General features: G+C 42.4%; 1 protein-coding gene across 8 annotated transcripts in view; it reads right to left on the reverse strand.

Moving 5' to 3' along the window:
• Positions 1–25,266, reverse strand: part of BRPF3 (bromodomain and PHD finger containing 3) — a 238,296-nt gene that overhangs the window by 178,861 nt on the left and 34,169 nt on the right. The window lies entirely within an intron of this gene.

A 25,266-nucleotide genomic window follows, 5' to 3' on the forward strand; every position in this document is an offset into this window, starting at 1 on the left:
AGAAGTTTCAAAGTGTATTTCCCCAATAATCTCAGGGAACTATATGAACTTAGAAATAAAAGGTGAATCAGAGGTCTATTTTATACTATAATCAATGTATTCTTAATATGAGTAGCTATGCAGTCGTCTCTATACAACTGATATATAGTTATGGTACTGGTGTATACAGCTAGGTGGTTAAATGCCAAGGAAATTTCCGATATGATATTGGCCATGCAGAGAGACCTCACCTGTGGATACATTTCTATTTAAGATTTTATAATATTCATCTATTTTCAGTCATCCATTGGAGATGACTGAGAGATGAATATATAAATCTTGTCTTATCTCACTGGACAGGAACATAAATAATTATATGATATTTATATGATAAATGTTCCAATTGTAGAATAGGAAGCCAGTTGGAGAAGAGTCCATTTCTTGTCCTATACTGCCCTCTATGGGTGACCTAAGCATAACTAGGTCCCAATGTACATAAGCCCACCCACCAAGTGACATCATATTTGTTATGGGTGGATAGGTGAGATAAGAAATGGGTTAAAAACTTGTGTCCAGGTGAGGAAGACACACAACGAGAACAACACCACCACCACACAGGATATACTACTTACCTACAGGACTGCCTAGCACACCAGTACCTTGGAGGCCGAAAACAGAGATATCTGGTAATGTATAGATTCTATTATCTGAAATATTGATAATTAACTGGTTTGATATTTAGTCATGCTCTGCTGTATAGCGGCGGTGTAGTCTTAGTGGTGCTAAGTCATCATTTAGAACTATTTGGTAAAAATGCATATTACCAAATATTGTATCTAAAATTGACTCAGAGGTTATACACTCTGCCCTAGAATCCATATTCTAGGAAGTTAATATCAAGCCAGGTAATTTGGGATCCTGTACTACCAGATATCTGAAATTGGCTACAATCTGTGTAGAGCTTAACATTGTGTATATAATATTGCTATTGTTTTGGCTATAATTGATTGACGATAGATAGATAAAAGCTACTGCCGCCCGGGCTCCGACATACTTTCTCCCCGCTACCCTCACTGCGCTACCGGGACACTACAGTGATTTACATCCCCCCCTCTCACCTGCCAGCGCCACACAACTTCCATCTGTCTGCTGTTGCAAGACTACAAGTCCTAACATGCCCTTACAGTGAGGACACGCTGGGAGTTGTAGTCTTGAAGCAGCGGCGGCGTGGGCGGGAGACAAGGGGGGGGGGTAGCAGGGAGGCCGTATGAGGAGCCCAGGCGGCTGCACTGTAATCTCAGCCCGAAGGCTTTGGCTGTCAGGGCATGCTGGGTGTTGTAGTTTTGCAACAGCTGAAGGGCCACAGTTTGCAGACCACTGGTGTGTGGTCTGTAAACTGTAGTCCTCCAGCTGTTGCAAAACTAAACAGCTGAAGGGGACCGGCGAAGACGTTCACTTACCCTTCCGAGGCTCCAGCGACGATCGCTGACGGAGATCGTCGGGCGGCACTGTCGTGCAGCGCTGGATCCTACGGAAGCCGGTAAGTTGCCCAAGCTTCCCAACCAGGGTGCCTCCAGATGTTGCAAGACTACAACTCCCAGCATGCCTAGACAGCCTTTGACTGTCCAGGCATACTGGGACTTGCAGTTTTGCAACATCTGGAGGCACCCTGGTTGGGAAACACTGTTTTGGGCCAGTGTTTCCCAACCAGGGTGCCTCCAGATGTTGCAAGACAACAACTCCAAGCATGCCTAGACAGCCTTTGACTGTCCAGGCATGCTGGGACTTGTAGTTTTGCAACATCTGGAGGCACCCTGGTTGGGAAACACTGTTTTAGGCCAGTGTTTCCCAACCAGGGTGCCTCCAGATGTTGCAAGACTACAACTCCAAGCATGCCTAGACAGCCTTTGACTGTCCAGGCATTCTGGGAGTTGTAGTTTTGCAACATCTGGAGGCAACCTGGTTGGGAAACACTTGCCTAAAACAGTGTTTCCCAACCAGGGTGCCTCCAGATGTTGCAAAACTACAAGTCCCAGGTTGGGAAACACTGTGCCCGGCCTCCGCCCCACCTTACTGTAAGGGCATGCTGGGAGTTGTAGTCCTGCAGCTGGGGGCAGGGGACAAGCTTGTCACTTACCCACACATCTCCTGCACCACACAACTACAACTCCCAGCATGTCCTTACTGTAAGGGCATGCTGGCAGTTGTAGTCGTGCGGGGCGGGAGATGTGTGAGCAGGTGATAAATGTACTAACCCATTTTTTTTCTTTTTCTCATTTCAGATCCGTGTATCCTGTGGACTCCTTCGGATTCGGTGGACTACTTCGATGACCAGCTTTTTCTTTGTTTGATTTTAATAAAATGGTTAACGAGGGCTTGTGGGGGAGTGTTTTTTGTAATAAAATTTTTTTAAAACCTGTTGTGTTTTTTCCTTACTTTACTAGACAGGCTTAGTAGTGGAAGCTGTCTTATAGACGGAGTCCATTACCAAGCTGGGCTTAGCGTTAGCCACAAAAACAGCTAGCGCTAACCCCCTATTATTACCCCGGTACCCAACGCCACAGGGGTGCCGGGAAGAGCCGGTACCAACAGGCCTGGAGCGTCAAAAATGGCGCTCCTGGGCCTAGGCGGTAACAGGCTGGCGTTATTTAGGCTGGGGAGGGCCAGTAACAATGGTTCTCGCCCACCCTGGTAACGTCAGGCTGTTACTGTTTGGTTGGTATTTGGCTGAGAATGAAAATAGGGGGGACCCTATGCGTTGTTTTTTTTTTTATAATTAAATATATATTTAAAAAAATGAATAGGGTCCCCCTATTTTTATAATGGAATATCTGCATGCCCGGTTAAGTATGGACCATAATATGAGTGAATGGATATGTCAGTTGCGGGAAGATGCCAAAAAAGAATGCATGGACGTGTGGTCACCACTTGGTACGGTTAGAAGACACTTAACATATATGTTTGCACTTCAGAATAGCTCAGGTAAAGACCAACATATATTAAAGATGTTGCCAGCAGTTCTTTATGCAATATTGGAAGTTAGCACCCTCTTAAAGAAGAAAAGCATGTATTTAACCCAAATGCAGGCCCATGCAACTAAACTAGAAGCAGATCTAGACTCTGAAAAAGCAGCGGTTAAAGAGTTCAAATGTGAAATTGACCGTTGCAGGGATGCATATCAGAGGTTAAAACAGGAGTCAGATGAGTTGGACAGCCATTATTGTAGACTTCAGCAGGCATACAGACAAAGCCACATTGTAGTCACTGTTGAAAGTGAGGATGACAGAGAGAGACTCCCAGATTCACCTAGTCCTCATCCCCACAATATAGTCACATCACCATCACATGCTCTTAAAGCAAAATCTTTCCCAGACCCCACTGGTAAGGCACCAGAAGGTGATGGTTTAGGTACACAGGCAATATGGGCCCAATTAAACCAGGTGTGTCAAGCTGTCTTCGCGTTACAAGGTGCTAGTGACACAAAGCGCCAAAAGGAGGCACTACCACACATTCCTATAGACAGAAGTATTAGGATTAGATTACCCGTGCCAAGTGAATATGTGGGAAGTGATCGAAGAGTGAGTGATTCTGACAGTGACATGGAGAGGCGTGGAGCATATTCCTTACCCCACAGAGATAAGACTTCCAGGCGACATCATGAGATGTCCTCTTGGAAGAGATATGATCAGTCTTCAAAGGGGGATCAGAGCTCCTCTGGGATCATTAAGTTTTTAAACGCCACTGTTCCCAAATTTGCCAAGAAAGCATCTGCTGAGATTGCTGACCACTTAGAACTGTACTAGTCTACCATGGATTCCCTTAAATTGTATTCTGATGCTGATAGAATCAGGTTCCTCCCATGGACCTTTGAAAATAATCAACATTATTTTACTTCCTTTAGAGAAAGGGGGATTCGGAATTGGCAGGATGTTTTGCATGAAGTTAAATTAGAATTTGGCCCTTATCGGACTATTAATGCTGCAAAACGTGATATCTATAAACTTAGATGTAAACCTAACCAAAGTCCACGAGAATTCCTCTCTATCCTTAAAAATGCTTATGGGTTAGCGTATCGGCCCCCAAATTGGGAATCTGGGGAGTTTAAACAACTGTTTTATGATGCAATGTCTATACAAATTAAATTCAGCCTAGCTAGAGATCTTCATGCTCCCTTGGACAGGTTAGTGACAGCCGCTACTTCACTGTATAATATCAGTGAGTGCAATGCCACAGGTGAGAGAAGGTACAGACGAGGCCCAGAACAGAGCGTAGCGGAAACGAGGTTAGAACACAAACTAGGGTTTGAAACTCAGCCACGCAGGTATCCTCAGTCTGCAGGACCTGTTGCCCGATCCCAGCAAAATCAGGTAGGATCCAAGAAAGCAGAACCTCATAGTCCCAATGGATCAGAGGGAGATGGCAATAAAAGGTATCCCTAACATCCCCAGTATAACAATAGGGGTCCCCCAAGATACAGGCGATGGGATAACAGGCCCAGACAGCAAAAGGAGGGTAGACCTGAACCCTCAACCTCACCTAAAGGTCAGTCACCCACTGATAGCAAGGGAAGGCCTCAAAACCAAAACATGCCCAAATCAAATGATCGGTTTGATAAGTTGGCAGATCAGGTGGCCAAATTAACTGAGATGGTTAATAAAATGTCCCAGGTGTCAACTGAAAACAAACAAAATCCTTTTTTTAGCAGCAGCTGCGAGCCCCAGCTCAGCTTTAGAAAGTTGGTGGGGCAGGATCAGAGTCCAGGTCTTTGCAAGGTAACTGAATTGGTTGTAGAAGAATCTAATAATGTGGTTTCTACTTTTGTGTTGCCTTGCAGTGCTAATGACCCTAAAAGTAAAGCCAAAGAAGGGGTGTCTCAATGAATTGCCTCCTTACCTCAGAGGGAGGGGGATGTGTCTAATGAGGTTTCTCTCGTGCAGTTTAACCATGTAAATTCATGTGCTGATGAGTCTTCTCCAGAGAATGAAACACTGATATCAGCATCAACTTGTGAGCTGCCATCTGTGAGCTGTGATGTGATCCAGACTTCCCCAAAGGTGGGGGCTGCTGTGTGCAGTAGGAACGTCCAAGCTTCTCCAGAGGTTGTGACTCTGCAGAGGGATCAAATCCTCAAAAAGCATCAGATGGGTAAACATCCTAATTTCTTATGTAACTTGTTTCATGATGATGGCCGCTATTATATTGATTCACTTCTCCAGGATGAACGTATAGGGCCAATTAGAGGGTTACTTGATACAGGATCACAAGCCACCATACTGTCATTTAGTTACTTCCAGCAAATTATGGATTGGACAGCGAAGAAGCCAAAATTGAAAGCATTTGATGGCTCTTTGATAAGTGTAGGTGGAGACGCTTTGCAGGTAAAAGGAATAGCATGGTTAAAGTTTACAATAGGCACGAAAGTAATTAGACATCCCGCAATGATCGCAGATCTTCCCTATGATCGGCTGATCATAGGAATTGATCTTCTGAAAAGACTGAGTTCCGTAGTAGACTTCATCAATGAAGCAATCTGGACTCAAGTGAAGGCATCTATTGCCTATGAGTATTCTTGCAATTCAAAAACCCAACGTAACTGTCATGTGGTTGAAGAGAGGCTTAACTCTGTTGAAGTTCATTTTAGGAACAGTCAGATACCGGACGTCACGATCCTGAAAAATGGTGATCCTGTGGAAGCTGCTAATGGTACCACTCACACCATAACCATCCAGAAGGACAGAATTGAAAAGTTAACCCTGGATGGGGATGTGTTAACCATTTCACTTCAGGGGAAATGTTCCGAAGTTGCGGACTTGACCAGGCATACTCAATCCATGGTCTGGATTGAAAAGGTAGGTGATAACCTATTCATCGCCTATGCCAGCAAGTCCTTATCCCCGGTTGAGGTAAAATTTAATGACTGTGAAAAAGCATTAGTGTCAACCGTGTGGGCATTGCAATATTTCAGGAGTTTTATCCAAGGCGAGAAAATCATCGTGGAAACTGCTCACCCACCCCTGCAATACTTGCAAAGTAGTAAAATCAGGGATGGAAATCTTTCCAACAGCAGGATAACCGCATGGACAATGTCCCTAATGGGATGGCCGCTGGAGATCAGGTACAAATAAAATAATAAGAATCCAGTTGCCCAAGGGTTAGCTGAACTGCATGATTGTACCACTATAGGGCCTAGGGATGAACCAGTGGGAAAGGATTTCCTAGAGGAACAATCTTTATCTCCATACAAGACATTTGAAGATGAGTACTGCAAATCCTTACCCTGTGTCTTTGTAGACGGTTGTTCTTTCCATACCATTGTAGGAAGAGAACGCAAATTAGTTGCAGGTATTGGGATTGCGTGGAATAATAACTTTCCAGACATATCTGTAGGGTACAGTATTGGTCCTAAAAGTAGCCAGGTCGCAGAGCTGTGTACAAAGCCATACAGATGGCTATCGAATATGGTGTTAAAGAGTTTGTGATAATAACAGATTCTGATTATATTTGCAACCGTTTTGTGGAATATTTCCCTGGATGTAAAAGGTCCAACATGACAAGAGGCAATAACAAGCCTGTCAAACACGGTAAGATGTTTTCTAGGATTGACGAGTTAGTTATCGCTCACGGTCTCACCATCTATTGGAAGAAGACGAGAGGACATTCAAAATATCCGGGTACTGATAAAGAAGGTAATGATTTGTCAGATTCCCTGGCCAAACAAGGAGCCATTGATGGAGAAGTCCTGGACATTGATGACCTCATGGGACCGATCCAGGTAGAGGCATTGACCAGAGGGCGGGCCCGAAAGGAAGCAGAAGCCAATGTGGCACAGTGGAGCCAGGATTCCCCAAGTGAGGATCTCATCGCGAGTCAAAAGGGGGATCCAGTCATTGGTACATTCTACAAACATATTGAAGATACACAGAATTATCCCATTACTGTGGAAGACTGTGTGAATAAAGAAGAATTACGGATTTTGATGAAGGGTAAGTCAAAATTCTCCATACAGGATGAATTATTGGTGAGAACCTCGAAAAATTGTATATCACAATGGGTAGTCCCCACTTCATTCCGAGGTTTGATGCTACAGCATGCCCATGATGCTCCAACTGCTGGTCATCGAGGTGAGAAATTGACTTATGAATTGTTACGGGATTACGCTTATTGGCCTCATATGTTGCAAGATGTTCGCACATATTGTCAAGGATGCTTAATCTGTCCTCAATTCCAGCCACAAGGACCCACTCATCGGGCACCACTGATGAAAAGGGGAATGTCCATGCCATGGTCGGACATCCAAATCGATTTTATTGGACCAGTAATTACTTCATTCAAGGGAAACAGATACATGTTAACCGTGACTTGTCTATTCACGAAATGGGTGGAATGTTTGCCGTGCAGAACATGCAGTTCAAGTGTATGTGCATCTTTACTCATTAATCATGTGTTTTCCAGGTTTGGTCTTCCCCAACGCATCGAATGAGATCGCGAAAGTGACTTCACCAGTGAGGTGATTACAAAAATGTGGGAGATACTGGGTGTAAAGAGAAAGCTGCATATAGCTTATCGGCCAGCATCCAGTGGTGGAGTAGAGCGTTACAATCAATCCATTGTGAACATTCTAAAGAAGTTAGTCAATGAATCTGGTAAGGACTGGGATGTGAAGTTGCCTTTGGTCCTAATGGCTATCAGGGCCACACTAAGCGCAGCAACCAAACTTTCTCCATTCGAAATGATCACAGGTAGGAAGATGGTTTTACCTCAACATTTACTCTACCGAACAACTGATCATAATCTGATTAATGCTTCTACAGCACATCAATATGTGGAGAATCTTCGCAAGCACCTTCAGCATGCTTTTGCGTTTTCCCAGAGGAATTTGGAGAAAGCCACAATAAGCACCAAAACTTATATTATGATCTGAAAACTACTCAGAAGGAGTATCAAGTTTCTGATCAGGTTTATCTGTACAACTTTGCCCGGGATCAGGTGAAGGAAAGGAAATTTTTCTTTCATGGAAGGGACCGTATGTCATCACTGACAAATTGTCACCTGTGGTTTATAAGATCAAAATTCCAAAGGGGGATGAGTTTGTAGATAAATGGATACATATTAACCAATTGCGAGCTTGTCATCCTAGGTCACAACTTCAGAGAATAGAAGGAATGTCGGATGATGGAGAGTAAAGAGACATCTGGGTTCCAGCTAAAGACGGAAATTCGGGATTGGTATCGTATACATGAATAACTGTACTAACCTATCCTTGTGCATTTTACTCTGTAACTAATTATCTTTTAACTAAGTTTCATATCGAGAATGTTGCTCTGTACAAGCTATGCCAATTAAAGATTTTTGATAGTATAGCATCCTATTTTGGAGGAGGCTTGATGAAGGAAAAATTGGGAAGATGTATATGCTCATACAATATCTTAATAGGTGGAGCCAAGATGACATCAAATGCTGTTGCCATCCTTTACATCTACCTGATTGTGGGGAAAGAATGCCACACCGAGCTGATCGCTGTACCAGGACCGTTGTCTGGGATCATGTTGCAGAATACCACCAGGTTCATCTTGACGAACAAAAGGATTTTGTCCCATAAGGTCTACATCAGCTTGGATCCACGTATCACCATTGAAAGACGGCTCAATATTTCTGAGATCCAGTCATGTCCAAAATTGAGGAGGACAAAAGGGTAAATGCTGTTTGTAATAAAGGACAAGTGGTTTATTAATACCAGTTTACCAAATTATCACATAATGATGAAGGACATCACCCTGCCTTCTCCTGTCTCTTTTACCAAGGTGCCCCATAATTCCAGGATAACGATTGGAGATCGGACTCTGTATCCTGTTGAGGTGGAGGACATTGAGGGGGAAGTGGAAAGCATTTATGCCTTCCCAAAACCAAGAGATTACCATAAATCTTGACTTGAAGTTTTTCCTGGACCATAAGTATCATCAAACATTCTGAATGGTAATCCAGAAAGATAATGTCACTATGGACACGTTGGAATATTCTACGTTGGACAATGCCATACTAAACCCTTCTATTTGGGTATGGTGGGTCGATTATGTTTGGGTCATATTGATGATTATCATTCTTGGATGGTTGAGTTTCCTAACGGTCAAGATGGTAAGGTGGATGACATTTTTCAAAAAGACATTAGCAAGGTTCTGGCTTGAACATCACAAAATAAGTCCAGATACCATGCTTATTGATGAACTAGTATGAAAAGCCCTTTTAAGCGTTCCAATAGAACACATTTTTATATCCAATGTTTATATTGGAGCGAAGGGGGAATTTGTCGGGCATTTCCAATATTATTGGGATTTTATATAATCTAGATATCATTTTATTTGTTGTAAGATATTTCTCTGAAGCTCTGAAACTAGAATTTTCCTGTTTTCGGTTAGGCCTAGTGATTCACATTCCTTCTATCTGTTCAAGGGTAGACAGACTAAAACTTATTTGCAAAGATGGTAAAAGAACAATGGAAGTCCAGTCAAGAGGTCTAGAAACCCAACATGAGAGCTTACAAATAAGCCCCTATTGTGTAAAGTGCTCTCCGATGTGTATTTTAACAGGTTATTATGTTTGCCCTAACACAATACAGACTATGGACTGAGTTTTAGGTTTGCAAAAACAAATCTGTCAAGAAGTTTCAAAGTGTATTTCCCCAATAATCTCAGGGAAATATATGAACTTAGAAATAAAAGGTGAATCAGATGTCTATTTTATACTACAATCAATGTATTATTAATATGAGTAGCTATGCAGTCGTCTCTATACAATTGATATATAGTTATGGTACTGGTCTATACAGCTAGGTAGTTAAATGCCAATGAAATTTTCGATATGATATTGGCCATGCAGAGAGACCTCACCTGTGGATACATTTCTATTTAAGATTTTATAATATTCATCTATTTTCAATCATCCATTGGAGATGACTGGGAGATGAATATATAAATCTTGTCTTATCTCACTGGACAGGAACATAAATAATGATATGATATTTATATGATCAATGTCCCAATTGTAGAATAGGTAGCCAGTTGGAGAAGAGTCCATTTCTTGTCCTATACTGCCCTCTATGGGTGACCTAAGCATAACTAGGTCCCAATCTACATAAGCCCACCCACCAAGTGACATCATATTTGTTATGGGTGGATAGGTGAGATAAGAAATGGGTTAAAAACTTGTGTCCAGGTGAGGAAGACACACAACAAGAACACCACCACCACCACACAGGATATACTACTTACCTACAGGACTGCCTAGCACACCAGTACCTTGGAGGCCGAAAACAGAGATATCTGGTAATGTATAGATTCTATTATCTGAAATATTGATAATTAACTGGTTTGATATTTAGTCGTGCCCTGCTGTATTGCGGCGGTGTAGTCTTAGTGGTGCTAAGTCATCATTTAGTACTATTTGGTAAAAATGCATATTACCAAATATTGTATCTAAAATTGACTCAGAGGTTATACACTCTGCCCTAGAATCCATATTCTAGGAAGTTAATATCAAGCCAGGTAAATTGGGATCATATACTACCAGATATCTGAAATTGGTTACAATCTGTGCAGAACTTAACATTGTGTATATAATATTGCTATTGTTTTGGCTATAATTGATTGAAGATATATATTACGTGCCGTATTCAGGGGGATTCTGCTGCCCTCTAGTGTGGTTTAGTTGATAAGGTACTTGGTGTTTGGTATAGAGCCATCTTGTGGCCAAATCTCAATATTGCATGCTTATATATAATTATATTGTTTTGTGTCAATTTCAACTGTTTTAATATTGTGAATATAATAAATTGTAAAATTTTATCTAACCGTTAGTAGTGGGTTTTACTATTGCACAACATAAATTACCTACAAATGTACTCTTTTTGAAGTGTTTTTTATGTCCACCTCATAGGATCAACCCTGTTGATACTTTTATTTGATCCTTCTTTTTCAGTATAAAGCGCGTTTGCTTTATACCCTGACAACGTTAATCAATGGTAATTGATAACGGAAATCATTGTCGACGATTTCCGTTATCAATTAATCGCTGACCAATTAGTTGATCAGCAGCACCCATTCCCCTTCTATGATGCGTGTTTAGGAGCTGAATGCGCTTCATAGTGGGATGGTCCACAGACCTGTGGCTAATGTCGTATCAAAGCTTATTGTGGCATCTAAAATGGAAGAGCAGAGATTATCGGGACCACCACGGTGAAACAGCTTTTAGGACGGCAGGAGGGCTCTTACCTGCCTCCTCGCCGTCCAATCGGTGCTCCAATGCTCCAGTCAGCCATGGTTGGCTTAAGCGATGGAGCACCGATAACACTGATCAATGCTGTGCAATGGCATAGCATTGTTAAAGGGGTACTCAGGTGAAAAACATTTTTTTTTTTTCTGGTGCCAGAATGTTAAACAGATTTGTAAATTACATCTATTTAACCCTTGCTGTATGCTCCACAGGAAGTTCTTTTCTTTTTAAATGTATTTTCTGTCTGACCACAGTGCTCTTTCCTGACATAGACAGAGGTGTCAGCAGAGAGCACGGTGATCAGACAGAAAATAAATTCAAAAAAGAAAACAACTTCCTGTGGAGAATACAGCAGCTGTTAAGGTTAAGATTTTTTTATTGAAGTAATTTAAAAATCTGTTTAACTTTCTGGCACCAGTTAATTAAAAAAATAACCGGAGAACCCCTTTAAGTGTATGCAATCTAAGGACTACATGTTATAGTCCCCTATGTAGACTAACAATTAGTGTAGCACACCTGGGGGAGGGGTTAATTGATTAACTGCTCTCAGGTGTATAAAACTAACTGGGATACTCTGAGTCTTGCTCTGGCTGAGTCTCTCTGAAGCTTTGGTTTGTATTCTTAAGTGTTGTATTCTTAAGTGTGAACATCTGAGAAGTTTTATACGCAGAAGTTTAAAAAGCAGGAGTTGTAAGCAGGACCCACTGTAACTGTAAGTATTACACTCCCTTGATAAAAGTAGTTTTTCTTAATAGTTAATAACAGCTGTTTGTCACCAAGGATATGGACAGCAGGATTGGAGGTTTTCTTCAGTGCACATTGTGCCACATGTATACATCTCTGGAGCAGCAGCTTCAGGGTGAATACCGCTGTGACAAATGTGAGCATGTTGCCCACCTGGAAGCTCGTATTAGAGATCTAGAGGAGCAAAATGCAACATTGAGGGCGATTGACAATCTTACAGAGCAAGCAGTTAGTGGGGTAGAAATGGAGGTTGGAGAAACTAGCCAGGAGGCCCAAGTAGGGAGCTGGGTTAATGTAGTTAGAGGGACTGGAAAGGGGGCAAGGAAAAGGAAGGCCACTTCTGCTTCTGATCTCCCAAGTAAAATTGCCAAGTTGGGCGATGATGCGAGGGCCTCAGTATCAGAGATGGCAACCCTAGTGGATACTAGTCTCCCTAACAGCCGGGGGAACAGCTCAACTAGTAGTGTGGGGGATGGTAACGCAGGTAGGCCAAGACAGTTAGTTGTGGTAGGGGATTCTATAATCAGGAAGACGGATAGAATAGTTTGTCGCCAAGACCACCTCAACCGAATGGTTTGCTGTCTCCCTGGTGCCAGGGTTCGGCATGTGGTGGAAAGGGTGGACAAATTACTAGGGGGGCTGGGGATGACCCAGCTGTCGTGGTCCATGTGGGAACCAACGACAGAATACATGGTAGGTGGAGGTCCTTGAAGAATAATTACAAGGACCTAGGTGCCAAGCTGAAGGGAAGGACCTCTAAGGTTGTGTTCTCTGGAATACTTCCTGTGCCATGCGCATCGCAGGAAAGACAGCGGGAGCTTAGGGAGTTAAATGCATGGCTTAAGTCATGGTGTAAGGGGGAAGGGTTTGGGTTTTAGAGCACTGGGCTGACTTTTCATTGGGGTGCAAACTCTATTCTACGGATAATTTGCACCTGAATGGAAGGGGGTCCGCTGTGCTGGGGGAGAGAATCCTGGAAGGGGTGGCAGAGTATTTAAACTAGGTGAGTGGGGGGGAGGATAATAAAGCAAAGAAAGCAGACAGTGGGATGGATAGGTTAGAGAGGGGTCAGGACATAATGGTGGGTGGAGAGGAGTCCTGTGGGGGGAGGTTAAGAGCAGTGGATAAGGAGATCCATGGGTTACAAACCAGCCGTAAAAATGTAGCCCGAAAAATTGTAACCCCAATAATTCAAAAAATTCCATTAGCCCCAATAACTCAATAACTACAATAAGCCCCATTAACTCAAAAAATACCATTAGCCCTAATAACTTAAATAATAACGTTAGACCCAATAACTCAAAAAATACCATTAGCCCCAATAACTTAAATAGTACAATTAGCCCTTATAACTCAAATTACAACTTTAACCCCAATAACTCAGAAAATCCCATTAGTGAGACTATATGTGTAAAACTTAATGGAAATGTGAAGTGTATGTTCACAAATGCCAGAAGCCTAGCAAATAAAATGGGGGAGCTTGAGGCCTTGATACTGGAGGAACATATTGATATAGTTGGGGTCACTGAGACATGGCTGGACTCCTCGCATGACTGGGCTGTCAATCTGCAGGGGTTTACATTGTTTCGCAAGGATAAAATGAACAGAAATGGTGGTGGAGTCTGTCTGTATGTAAGAAGTGGTATGAAAGTCAGTGTGAACTATGCCATAGTGTGTGATGATTTTGAAGATGTGGAATCATTGTGGGTAGAATTACAAAAGGAGGGAAATACTGAAAAAATTGTATTTGGTGTAATCTACAGACCCCCTAATATCACTGAAGAGATAGAAGGTCGGCTGCATAAACAAATAGAGAGGGCTGCCCGGGCAGGTACAGTGGTAATAATGGGAGATTTTAACTATCCAGATATAGATTGGGGTCGGGGGCTGGCTAAAACTACAAAGGGGCGACAATTCCTAAATTTATTGCAGGATAATTTTATGGGCCAGTTTGTGGAGGACCCAACAAGAAGTGATGCCTTGTTGGATTTGATTATTTCCAACTACGCAGAGCTGGTTGGTAATGTAACTGTGCGGGAAAACCTTGGTAATAGCGACCACAATATAGTTACTTTTTACTTAAAATGTAGAAAACAAAGACAGGCGGGGAAGGTAAAAACATATAACTTTAAAAAGGCAAATTTCCCTGGGCTGAGACATAGCCTGGGGGGAGGTGTTCTCAAATACTGATACAGAAGGTAAATGGGAAATTTTTTAATCAACTCTAAATAACTATACAGCTAAATATATACCAAAGGGGAACAAATATAAACAATTAAAACTAAATCCTACATGGCTGACAAATTATGTTAAAAGAGCAATAAACAACAAAAAAAATAGCTTTCAAAAAATTCAAATCTGATGGGTCAGCTATAACATTTAAACAGTACAAGGAGCTCAATAAAATCTGTAAAAATGTAATAAAAAACAGCAAAAATTCTAAATGAGAGACAGGTGGCCAAAGAAAGCAAAACTAATCCTAAATATTTGTTTAGATATATAAATACAAAAAAACCAAGGACAGAGCATGTAGGACCCCTTAATAATGATAATGGGGAGGTTGTCACGGGCGATCAAGAGAAGGCGGAGCTACTGAATGGGTTCTTTAGTTCTGTATATACTATGGAAGAAAGAGGAGCTGATGTTGGACAGGTCAGTGCTGGTAACACATCATGTAATGTACTGAACTGGCTTAATGTAGAGATGGTACAAGGTAAGTTAAGTAAAGTAAATGTAAGCAAATCTCCAGGACCGGATGGATTGCACCCAAGAGTTCTTAGAGAGGTAAGTTCAGTAATATCTGTACCCCTGTTCATGATATTTAGAGATTCTCTGGTGTCTGGTATTGTGCCAAGGGACTGGCGCAAGGCTAATGTGGTACCAATCTTCAAGAAGGGCTCTAGGTCTTCGCCAGGCATTATAGACCGGTAAGTTTAACGTACATTGTGGGTAAATTGTTTGAAGGACTTATAAGGGATTACATACAGGAATACATAGGGGATAATTGTATTATAAGTGATAGCCAGCATGGGTTTACTAAGGATAGAAGTTGTCAAACCAATCTAATTTGCTTTTATGAAGAAGTGAGTAGAAGCCTTGACAGAGGAATGGCTGTGGATAGTGTTTCTGGATTTTGCTAAAGCATTTGATACTGTCCCTCATAGTCGTCTGACAGGCAAGTTAAGGTCTTTGGGCTTGGAAACTTTAGTTTGTAACTGGATTGAACACTGGCTCATGGATCGTACCCAGAGAGTGGTGGTCAATAATTCGTACTCTGATTGGTCCACGGTTATTAGTGGTGTACCCCAAGGTTCTGTACTGGGCCCGCTGTTGTTTAATTTATTTATCAATGATATAGAGGATGGCATTAACAGCTCTGTTTCTATCTTTGCAGATGACACCAAGCTTTGTAGCACGGTACAGTCTATAGAGGAGGTGTATAGGTTACAAGATGACTTGGATAGACTAAGTGTCTGGGCATCCACTTGGCAAATGAGGTTTAATCTGGATAAATGTAAAGTTATGCATCTGGGTACAAATAACCTGCATGCGTCGTATGTCTTAGGGGGGATTAAACTGGCAGAGTCACTGGTAGAGAAGGATCTGGGTGTACTTGTAGATCACAGACTTCAGAATAGCATGCAATGTCAGGCTGCTGCTTCCAAAGCCAACAGGATATTGTCATGTATCAAAAGAGGTATGGACTCAAGGGACAGAGACATAATACTCCCCCTTTATAAAGCATTGGTACGGCCTCACCTGGAATATGCTGTTCAGTTTTGGTCGCCTGTCCATAAAAGGGACACTGCGGAGCTGAAAAGGGTGTAGACTAAACTAATATGGGGCATGGAACATTTTAGCTATGAGGAACGATTAAAGGAGTTACAAATGTTTAGTCTTGAAAAGAGACGTTTAAGGGGGGATATGATAAACGTATATAAGTATATAAATGGCCCATACAAAAAATATGGAGAAAAACTGTTCCAGGTTAAACCCCCCCCAAAGGACGAGGGGGCACTCCCTCCATCTGGAGAAGAAAAGGTTTAGTCTAAAGGGGCGACACGCCTTCTTTACCATAAGAACTGTGAATTTATGGAACAGTCTACCTCAGGAACTGGTCACAGCAGGAACAATTATTAGCTTTAAAACAGGGTTAGATACATTCCTGGAACAAAATAACATTAATGCTTATGCAGAATTATAAAACTACATCCCTTATCCCCTTACACCCTTCCCTTCAATTCTCTGGTTGAACTTGATGGACGTGTCTTTTTTCAACCATACTAACTATGTAACTATGTAAAAAATGATAAAAAGTTAATAAATGTGATATAAGCTTTTCCCTAATAAAAGTTTGAATCAGCCCCCTTTTCCCATTAAAAAATAAAAATAAACATACGTGGAATCGTCGTGTGCGTAAATGATTCTGCTGAAAATCGGCTGCGAGGCTGCTGAAAATCGATTCTGCTGAAAAATCGGCTGAAAATCGGCTGGTCCAAAATGTGGATTAAAAATGTTGATTATAAATTATCAAAAGGTATGTATGTAACGCTGCCAAGACCAGAGCAATCTTGGTCTTGACAGTCGTGGCAGGATCGTCGTATATCTGAATTTTTCCAAAGTTTTTGATACGGTGCCACATAAAAGATTGGTACATAGAACGAGAATGCTTGGGCTGGGGGAGAATGTGTGTAAGTGGTTAAGTAACTGGCTCAGTGATAAGAAACAGGGTGGTTATTAATGGTACTTATTCTGATTGGGTGACTGTTACTAGTGGGGTACCACAGGGGTCAGTCTTGGGTCCTGTCCTATTTAATATATTCATTAATGACCTTGAATAGTAAAGTAGCAATCTTCGCAGATGATACTAAACTCTGTAAAGCGGTAAACACTATAGAGGACAGTTAACTGTTACAAATGGATCTAGATAGGTTGGAGGTTTGGGCTGGGAAGTGGCAGATGAGGTTCAACACTGATAAATGTAAGGTAATGCACATGGGGAAGAAAAATCCGGGCTTAGATTATGTATTAAATGGGAGCACAATAGGGACGACTGACGTGGAAAAGGACTTGGGAGTTTTAGTTAACAGTAAATTTAGCTGTAGTGACCAGTGTCGGGCAAATAAAATCATGGGGTGCATCAATAGGGGCATAGATGCCCACGACAAGGAAATAATTCTACCGCTGTACAAATCACCAGTCAGACCACACATGGAATACTGTGTACAGTACTGGGCACCAGTCTACAAGAAAGATATAGTGGAGCTGGAGAGGGTTCAAAGATGGGCAACCAGGGTAATACGGGGAATGGGAGGACTACAGTACCCAGAAAGATTATCAGTATTAGGGTTGTTTAGTTTAGAAAAAAGAAGGCTTAGGGGAGACCTAATAACTATGTATAAATATATCAGGGGGACGTACAGAGATCTTTCCCATGATCTATTTATACCCAGGACTGTATCTGTAACAAGGGGGCATCCTCTAAGTTTAGATGAAAGAAGGTTTCTACACCAGCACAGACGGGGGTTCTTTACTGTAAGAGCAGTGAGACTGTGAATTCTCTGCCTGAGGAGGTGGTCATGCTGAAAGGGGTCTGGATGCATTTTTGGAGAACAACATCGCTGGTTATGTATACTAGATTTATAGGGACAGAATGTTCATCCAGGGATTTATTCTGACTGCCATATTTGGAGTCAGGAAGGAATTTTTACCTCTAGTATGAGGGTTTTTTTCCTTCCTCTGGATCAACTCAGTAGGGACTCATTAGGGTTATAGGTTGAACTTTATGGACTCTGGTCTTTTTTCAACCTTACGAACTTTGTTACTATGTATCGCAAAAATAATACCAATAGAAAGTACAGCACTTCGCTCAGTAAAAGCATTTACGTTATTACCACTTAGACATGTCAGATTTGAAAAATGAGGCCCAGTTAATAAAGGAGTACTCCGCCCCTAGACATCTTATCCTCTAGACAAAGGGCAGCAGGTGTTAAATTAGGTGTTATTGCTCACATACTCTCTAGTACTGGTCACTGGAAGTTTAACATGGTCCCTAATGGAAAGAACTCTGTAAAAAAAAAAAAAAAATGTTGCTCTATGGCCTAGGCTATAAGATGACCCTTAAACTGAGCTACACCATGGGAAAGACCTTACAGAGGTCTGACAGGAAAGGTTCCACTCAGAAGAGGCCTCACTATGATCGACCAATGAAGTTGAGCTGAGCATTGCTCAGAGTCATATTCAGAGTTGTCTTTGAGAAATAGACATAGGAGTTCTGCCAGCATTGTGCAGAGGTTGAAGGCTCAGTCAGACCATATGCTGCACACTGCATGGCTGTCATACCGGAAGGAAGCATCTTCTAAAGATGATGCAAAAGAAAGCTTGCAAACAGTTTACTGAAGACAAGCAGACTACGGACATGTATTACTGGAACTATGTCCTGTGGTCTGATGAGACCAAGGTAAACTTATGTGCTTCATAATTGTTTAATAATAATAGTTGGGGTCAAGTGTGTGGCAGCTACTGAAGTGTGCCTTGCTTACAGTCATGCATGGTGATGGGAGTGTCATGGTCTGAGGCTGCATGAGACTGGGGAGCTACAGTTCATTGAGGGAAGCATGAATGTCAACATGTATTGTGACATACTGAAGCATAGCGTGATCTCCTCCCTTCAGAGACAGGGCAATAGGGCAGGATTCCAACATCATAAGCACCCGAAACACACCTCCAAGACGACCACTGCCTTGCTAAACAAGCTGAAGGTGATGGACTGGCCAAGCGTGTCTCCAGACCTAAACCCTATTGAGCATCTGTGTGGCATTCTCAAAGGTAAGAATGAAAATAGAAAAAGCAAAAAAACTAAACTGTTGCTGTGTCCTTAAATGGGGTCCCACCACTAGGGGTCCCCATACCTCTTGCGACACTGATGAGTCCCACAGCAGCATGAGCACGTCCAAGGGTCATGGACACAAGATGGCGGGTCCCTGTACAGGAGATCATGGGGGGCTGCAGTACTCCTTTAACCCCTTAAGGACTCAGGGTTTTTCAACTTTCGTTTTTTCCTTCTTACCTTTTAAAAATCATAACCCTTTCAATTTTCCCCCTAAAAATCCATATTATGGCTTATTTTTTGCGTCACCAATTCTACTTTGCAGTGACATTAGTCATTTTACCCAAAAATTCACGGCGAAACAGAAAAAAAATCATTGTGCGACAAAATCGAAGAAAAAACGCAATTTTGTAACTTTTGGGGGCTTCCGTTTCTACGCAGTGCATATTTCGGTAAAAATGACACCTTATTATTCTGTAGGTCCATACGGTTAAAATGATACCCTACTTATATAGGTTTGATTTTGTCGTACTTCTGGAAAAAATCATAACTACATGCAGGAAAATGTATATGTTTAAAAATGTCATATTCTGACCCCTATAACTTTTTTATTTTTCCACGTACAGGGCGGTATAAGGACTCATTTTTTGCACTGTGATCTGAAGTTTATATCGGTATGATTTTTATTTTGATCGGACTTTTTGATCACTTTGTATTCATTTTTTAATGTTGTAATAAGTGACCAAAAATATGCTTTTTTGGACTTTGGAATTTTTTTGCGCGTACGCCATTGACCGTGCGGTTTAATTAATGATATATTTTTATAGTTTGGACATTTACGCATGCGGTGATATCACATATGTTTTCTTTTCTTTATGGGAAAAGGGGGGTGATTCAAACTTATTAGGGAAGGGGTTAAATGACCTTTATTAACACTTTTTTCAAACTTAACACACTGCACACACTGATCTCTCATGCTGATCACTGGCATGTATTAACACGCCTGTGATCAGTGTTATCGGCGCTTGACTGCTCCAGCCTCCATCTCAGGCACGGAGCAGTCATTCGTCGATCAGTCACCCAGGAGGCAGGTAAGGGCCCTCCCGGTGTCCTGTAAGCTGTTCGGGACACCAAGATTTCATCGCGGCGGTCCCGAACAGCCCAACTGACTAGCCGGGATAGTTTCACTTTCACTTTAGAAACGGCGGTCAGCTTTGACCGCCACTTCTAAAGGGTTAATACCGCACACTGCCGCGATCGGCAATGTGTGGTATTAGCCGCGGGTCCCGGCCGTTGATGAGCGCCGGGACCGACGCGATGTGATGCGGGAGCCGGCGCAGGATGTAAATATACGTCCTGCGTCGTTAAGGGGTTAAAAAGTACCTGTCACCAAATAAACTTTTCTAAACTAACTCAGGCTATGTTCCCTAACTACTCCTAACATTCCTCCTCTTCTTAAAAAAAAAAATTCAGAGCTTTAAATAGCTCTGTATCATACCTTTAGTCTTGTTCACATATATCCCAATATCCCAACAGGAGAAAGTGGGCATTTCCCAGCAGGCATGACATCACTGAAGCCTGCTGGGGGACCACTTCCACCCTAACATGGTTGCAGTACTGTGATGAATAGAAGACCTTAAGCTCTGTGCATGTTTCAGTGAAGCTCTTTGCAGCTTTCAGTGAGACTCTGTGCAGCTTTCAATGAGGCTCTGTGCAGCTGTCAATCAAGCAGAGAAACACTTCATGAGTTTGGTCTCCTGCCAGGCCAGGAGGAGAACAAACTCACTGTATTAATTGTGGCAGTGAACAGAACAGAGCCACCTTGTGGCCGTGTTATCTATTACATTTTAAACATATTTATGTTGATAATTTTAAAATCAAGCGAATGGGAAAGTGTCTGCTAATTACACAATTATATATATATATAAGTTTTATTTGGGGATAGGTACTCTTTAAACCTGCTTGCATCAGGGTCGAGTGAGAAAGCAGTAGCCATAACTTCAGCGTGCTTCTGCCTGCCACCCAAATAAGGAGAATAACGAATGGAAGGACAAATAGGGGACAGGATAATTATCATCAGCCTATACTAACAGGTTTGCAAAGGTGACACTAATGACAGCTTTCCTTTAAGAGGTTAAAAAAAAGGTCAAAATTTTCTAACAAAAGGGCCCTCATTTACTAAGAGTGTTGGGTTTGTTTCTGACTTGCAGGATTCCACTCTATTTACTATGAGGTTTCACAAGTCAGACCAGCTATTTCTAGGTTGAAATTTTCAGCCATTTATTCACAGGATTTTCTGTGAACTCAATAGTAAACAGGTTGGGTTGTAAAACCACGCCCCTTTTCCAGTCTTCCACACCTCTTTCCTGGCCGTCCACGCCCTTTTTTCTGGTTTGAAGGTTCATTTTATCGCAATGCGCCCAAAAATCAGGCGCAGACAACTTGTGGCACAATACGACAAATTGTGGCGCACAACCCAAGAAAAGCAGTCGGGTTTACAATAGAAAATCAGTGGCCAATAAGTATGTTTAACAACTTAACGACCACGGACGTAAAAGTACGACCTGGCCGGCGGGTATTTCGCACACCAGGACGTACATTTATTCCCTGTATATGACTGCGAGCATTGGAGCGGTGCTCGTGTCATACACGGCAGGTTCCAGCTGCTAGCAGCAACCGGGGATCCGCCGGTAATGGCGGACATCAGCGTTCGCGTTGATGTCTACCATTAACTCCTTAGATGCAGTGATCAATACAGATCACCGCATCTGCGGCAATGCACATGTTTAAGTAGATGAACGGATCGCCCGTGGCGCTGCCAGAAGTCCCCTCACCTGCCCGTCTCCTGGGGTCTTCTGTTGTGGTCTGAGATTGAGCAGACCAGAGCAGAAGATCGCCGATAACACTGATCAGTGCTATGCCCTATGCATTGCACTGAACAGTATTAGCAATCAAGTGATTGCTATAGATAGTCCTCTATGGGGACATAAGTGTAAAAAAAAAAAAAACGTAAAAATAAAAAGTAAAAAAATTTTAATTTGAAAAATCCCCTCCCCCAATAAAAATGGAAATTGTGCCTTTTTCCCCATTTTACCTCCAAAAAGCATTAAAAAATTATTAATAAACATATTTGGCATTGCCACAAGCGTAAATATCTTAACTATCAAAATATAATGTTAAGGATCCCGTACGGTGAACAGCGTAAACATAAAAAATTTAAGTCCAAAATTGCAGTTTGTCACATTTTATTCCCAAATAAAATTAATAAACTGTGATTTAAAAGTTTCATATATGCAAATGTCGTATCGATAAAAAGTACAGATCACAGCGCAAAAAATTAGCCCTCATACCGCCCCATATACGGAAAAATGAAAAAGTTAAAGGTGGTAAAAATAGGGCGATTTTAAACATACTGATTTTGTACAAAAAGTTTGAGATTTTTTTAAGCGGTACAGTAATAGAAAAGTATGTAGCCATGGGTATCATTTTTATCGTATTGACCCACAGAATAAAGAAAACATGTAATTGTTACCATAAAGTGTACAGTGAGAAAACGAAAACCTCCAAAATTTGCTTAATTGTGGTTTTCATTTAAATCTCCTCCCTAAATTTTTTTTTTACGTTCACCGTACATTTTATGGTAAAATGAGGTGTCCTCCTCACCTTCTAATGGCCATAGCACTTTCAATTTTCCATCTACAGACCAATATGAGGGCTTGTTTTTTTTCAACACCAATTTTTATATGTATTGTTTTATTTTACTGCTTTTAAAAAATTATAAAATTTTTGGTGAAAATTTGTATGTTTTAACTTGTGACCCCTATAACCCTTTTAACCCGATAACGACCATGGACGAGTATAGACGTCCAGGTTGGCGGGCGTTCCGGCACCTGGACATCTATACTCGTCCATTATTCTCATGGGTGCTGCCCAGTGCACCCACGAGATCGCGGCAGGGACTCAGCTGTATCACACAGCCGGGACCCTGCTGCACTGCCGGGACCGAAGTAAACTTCGGTCCCGGCAGTTTTAACCCTTACAGCCGCGGTCGGAAGTGACCGCGGGCTGTAAGTGTTATGACAGAGGGAGGGAGCTCCCTCTGTCACCCCTGCAGCACCCCGCATCGCGATCGCGGGGTGCTGTGTGTGGCCGCGGCTCACTCCCGACAGTTTAATCCTTACAGCCGCGTTCAGAAGTGACCGCGCGCTGTAAGGAGTTCTGAGAGGGAGGTGTCTAAATGCACAAAATTTTACTTGCCATCTAGGCTGAGAGGTCGGCAGGAGGGCCCTTACCTGACTCCTCGCTGTGTAAAAAAGGTTTTAAAAATAGTTAATAAATTTCAATACGCCCCCTTCCTAATAAAAGTTTGAATCGGCCCCATATGGACCTACAGAATAAAGTTTAGATGTAATGGTTAGCAAAAAGTGCATTGCGTAGAACTCGAAGCCCTCAAAAATTACAAAACGGTAGGGTTTTTTTTTATATTTTTATTATATTTTCCAATTTTGTCCCGCAAAAAAAATGTCTGTATTCGCAGTAGATTTTCATATGAAATAATTGATGTACTTACAAAGCACAATTGGCAGCACAAAAAACAAGCCCTCGTATGGGACTATATGTAGAAAATTGAAAGCATTACGATTATAAGAATGAGGGGAGGAAAAAACTTAAGTGCAAAAAAAAACAAACCCTCAAGGGACTATTACTATACAGTAATATCAGCAATCCACTTGTACAGATGGCAGACTATACAAGAAGACACTGAACGGTAGCATGGAGCAATTCAAGTCACCTCCGGCTGCTATCTTTAACACTGTTAAAAACACTCTGTGGTCTGACGAGTGTCACTAAGCCTTGTAACTGCTTTAGATGCTATGTTTAGTACTGATCACCGCATCTAGAGTTAATGGAAGACATCAGTGACATCAGGAAGACATTTAGGGTGCGTTCCCACACGGCGTATACGCAGCGTATTTCACGCTGCGCAAAATTTATAGCAGCAGTGGGAAATATGCTGCATATTCCTTGCTCACTATACACACAGGGATTTCCGGCGGCAGCCCTGTGTGTGCAGTGAGTTTTGGAGGCGGAGCCGTGCTTCACAGTCACACCAGCACACTGCCCCGCCTCTAAAACTCACTACATGCATAGGGCTGCCGCCGGAAAGCCCTGTGTGTTTAGTGAGCAAGGAATACGCAGCGTATTTCCCGCTGCTGCCGTAAATTTTGCGCAATAATACGCTGAAATACGCTGCGTATACGCCGTGTGGGAACGTACCCTTAAAATGTATTCAGCCCAAACCTAATACAGCATACCAAATAGAAGGCAGGAATTACTCAGGGGGAAATTCAAGCGGATCTCTCGTCTATTATCACATTTTATAAACTTTTTTGCTCAGTGTGAATGTAGCCTATGCTGATATCCAGTGCAAAAAGCACACTTTAACAATGGCAGGTATACACACATATTCAAAGAGAAATGCACACGTTCACATCATCACGATACATTTGTAAGTGAGACTCAATTAATAACACATATCTGCAGTCTGTCTTCTGAAGGTTACTTTAACACAGCAGAATTTGTGCAGAATGTCCTCACAGAAAATACGTGCAGATATTCCACACATCTGTCCGATCTGGCAGGCGCAAGGACCGCCCGGAAATGCGGGGTTCTCCGGTGCTTAGACATCTTATCCCCTATCCAAAGGATAGGGGATAAGATGCCTGATCGCGGGAGTCCCGTAGCTGGGGACCCCCGGGATCTTGCACGCGGCACCCCGTTTGTAATCAGTTCCCGGAGCATGTTCGCTCCGGGTCCGATTACCGGCGACCACACGGCCGGCGGCGTGTGACGTCACGCTCCGCCCCTCAATGCAAGCCTACGGGAGGGGGCGTGATAGCTGTCACGCTCCCTCCCTTAGGCTTGCATTGAGGGGCGGAGGCGTGCCACCGGCCATGTGGTCACCGGTAATCTGACCCGGAGCGAACATTCTCCGGGGACTGATTACAAACGGGGTGCCACGTGCAAGATCACGGGGGTCCCCAGCGGCGGGACTCCTGCGATCAGGCATCTTATAAGATGTCTAAGTACCCCTTTAAAGCATTTCCTTGCGGAGTCTTCAGAAAGAACAGACAGGTCTATTCTTTCTGTATAAACCAGGATCTGAATTTCTGAACCAGAAACATCTGACACAGAAATTCTGCCATGTAAACAGTGAAGCAGCATCCCATTGAAATCAATGGAACTCTGCTGCATCTGAATGTCAGTGTGGATATTCCACACAAATTCTGCCGTGTGAACATACCCTTAGGCCGGTTTCACGGAATGTCCACACAGAGAGCACGTGCCATCTCATAGACCGCAATGCATTTCCTTGCAGACGCCGGAATCTAAATTTCCGAGACATCTGTCTCAGAAACTTTGCCGCGTCAATAGCGCAGCAGAATCCC

The sequence above is a fragment of the Hyla sarda genome, chromosome 2 (genome assembly GCF_029499605.1).
Source record: "Hyla sarda isolate aHylSar1 chromosome 2, aHylSar1.hap1, whole genome shotgun sequence".
NCBI classification, from domain to species: Eukaryota; Metazoa; Chordata; class Amphibia; order Anura; family Hylidae; genus Hyla; species Hyla sarda.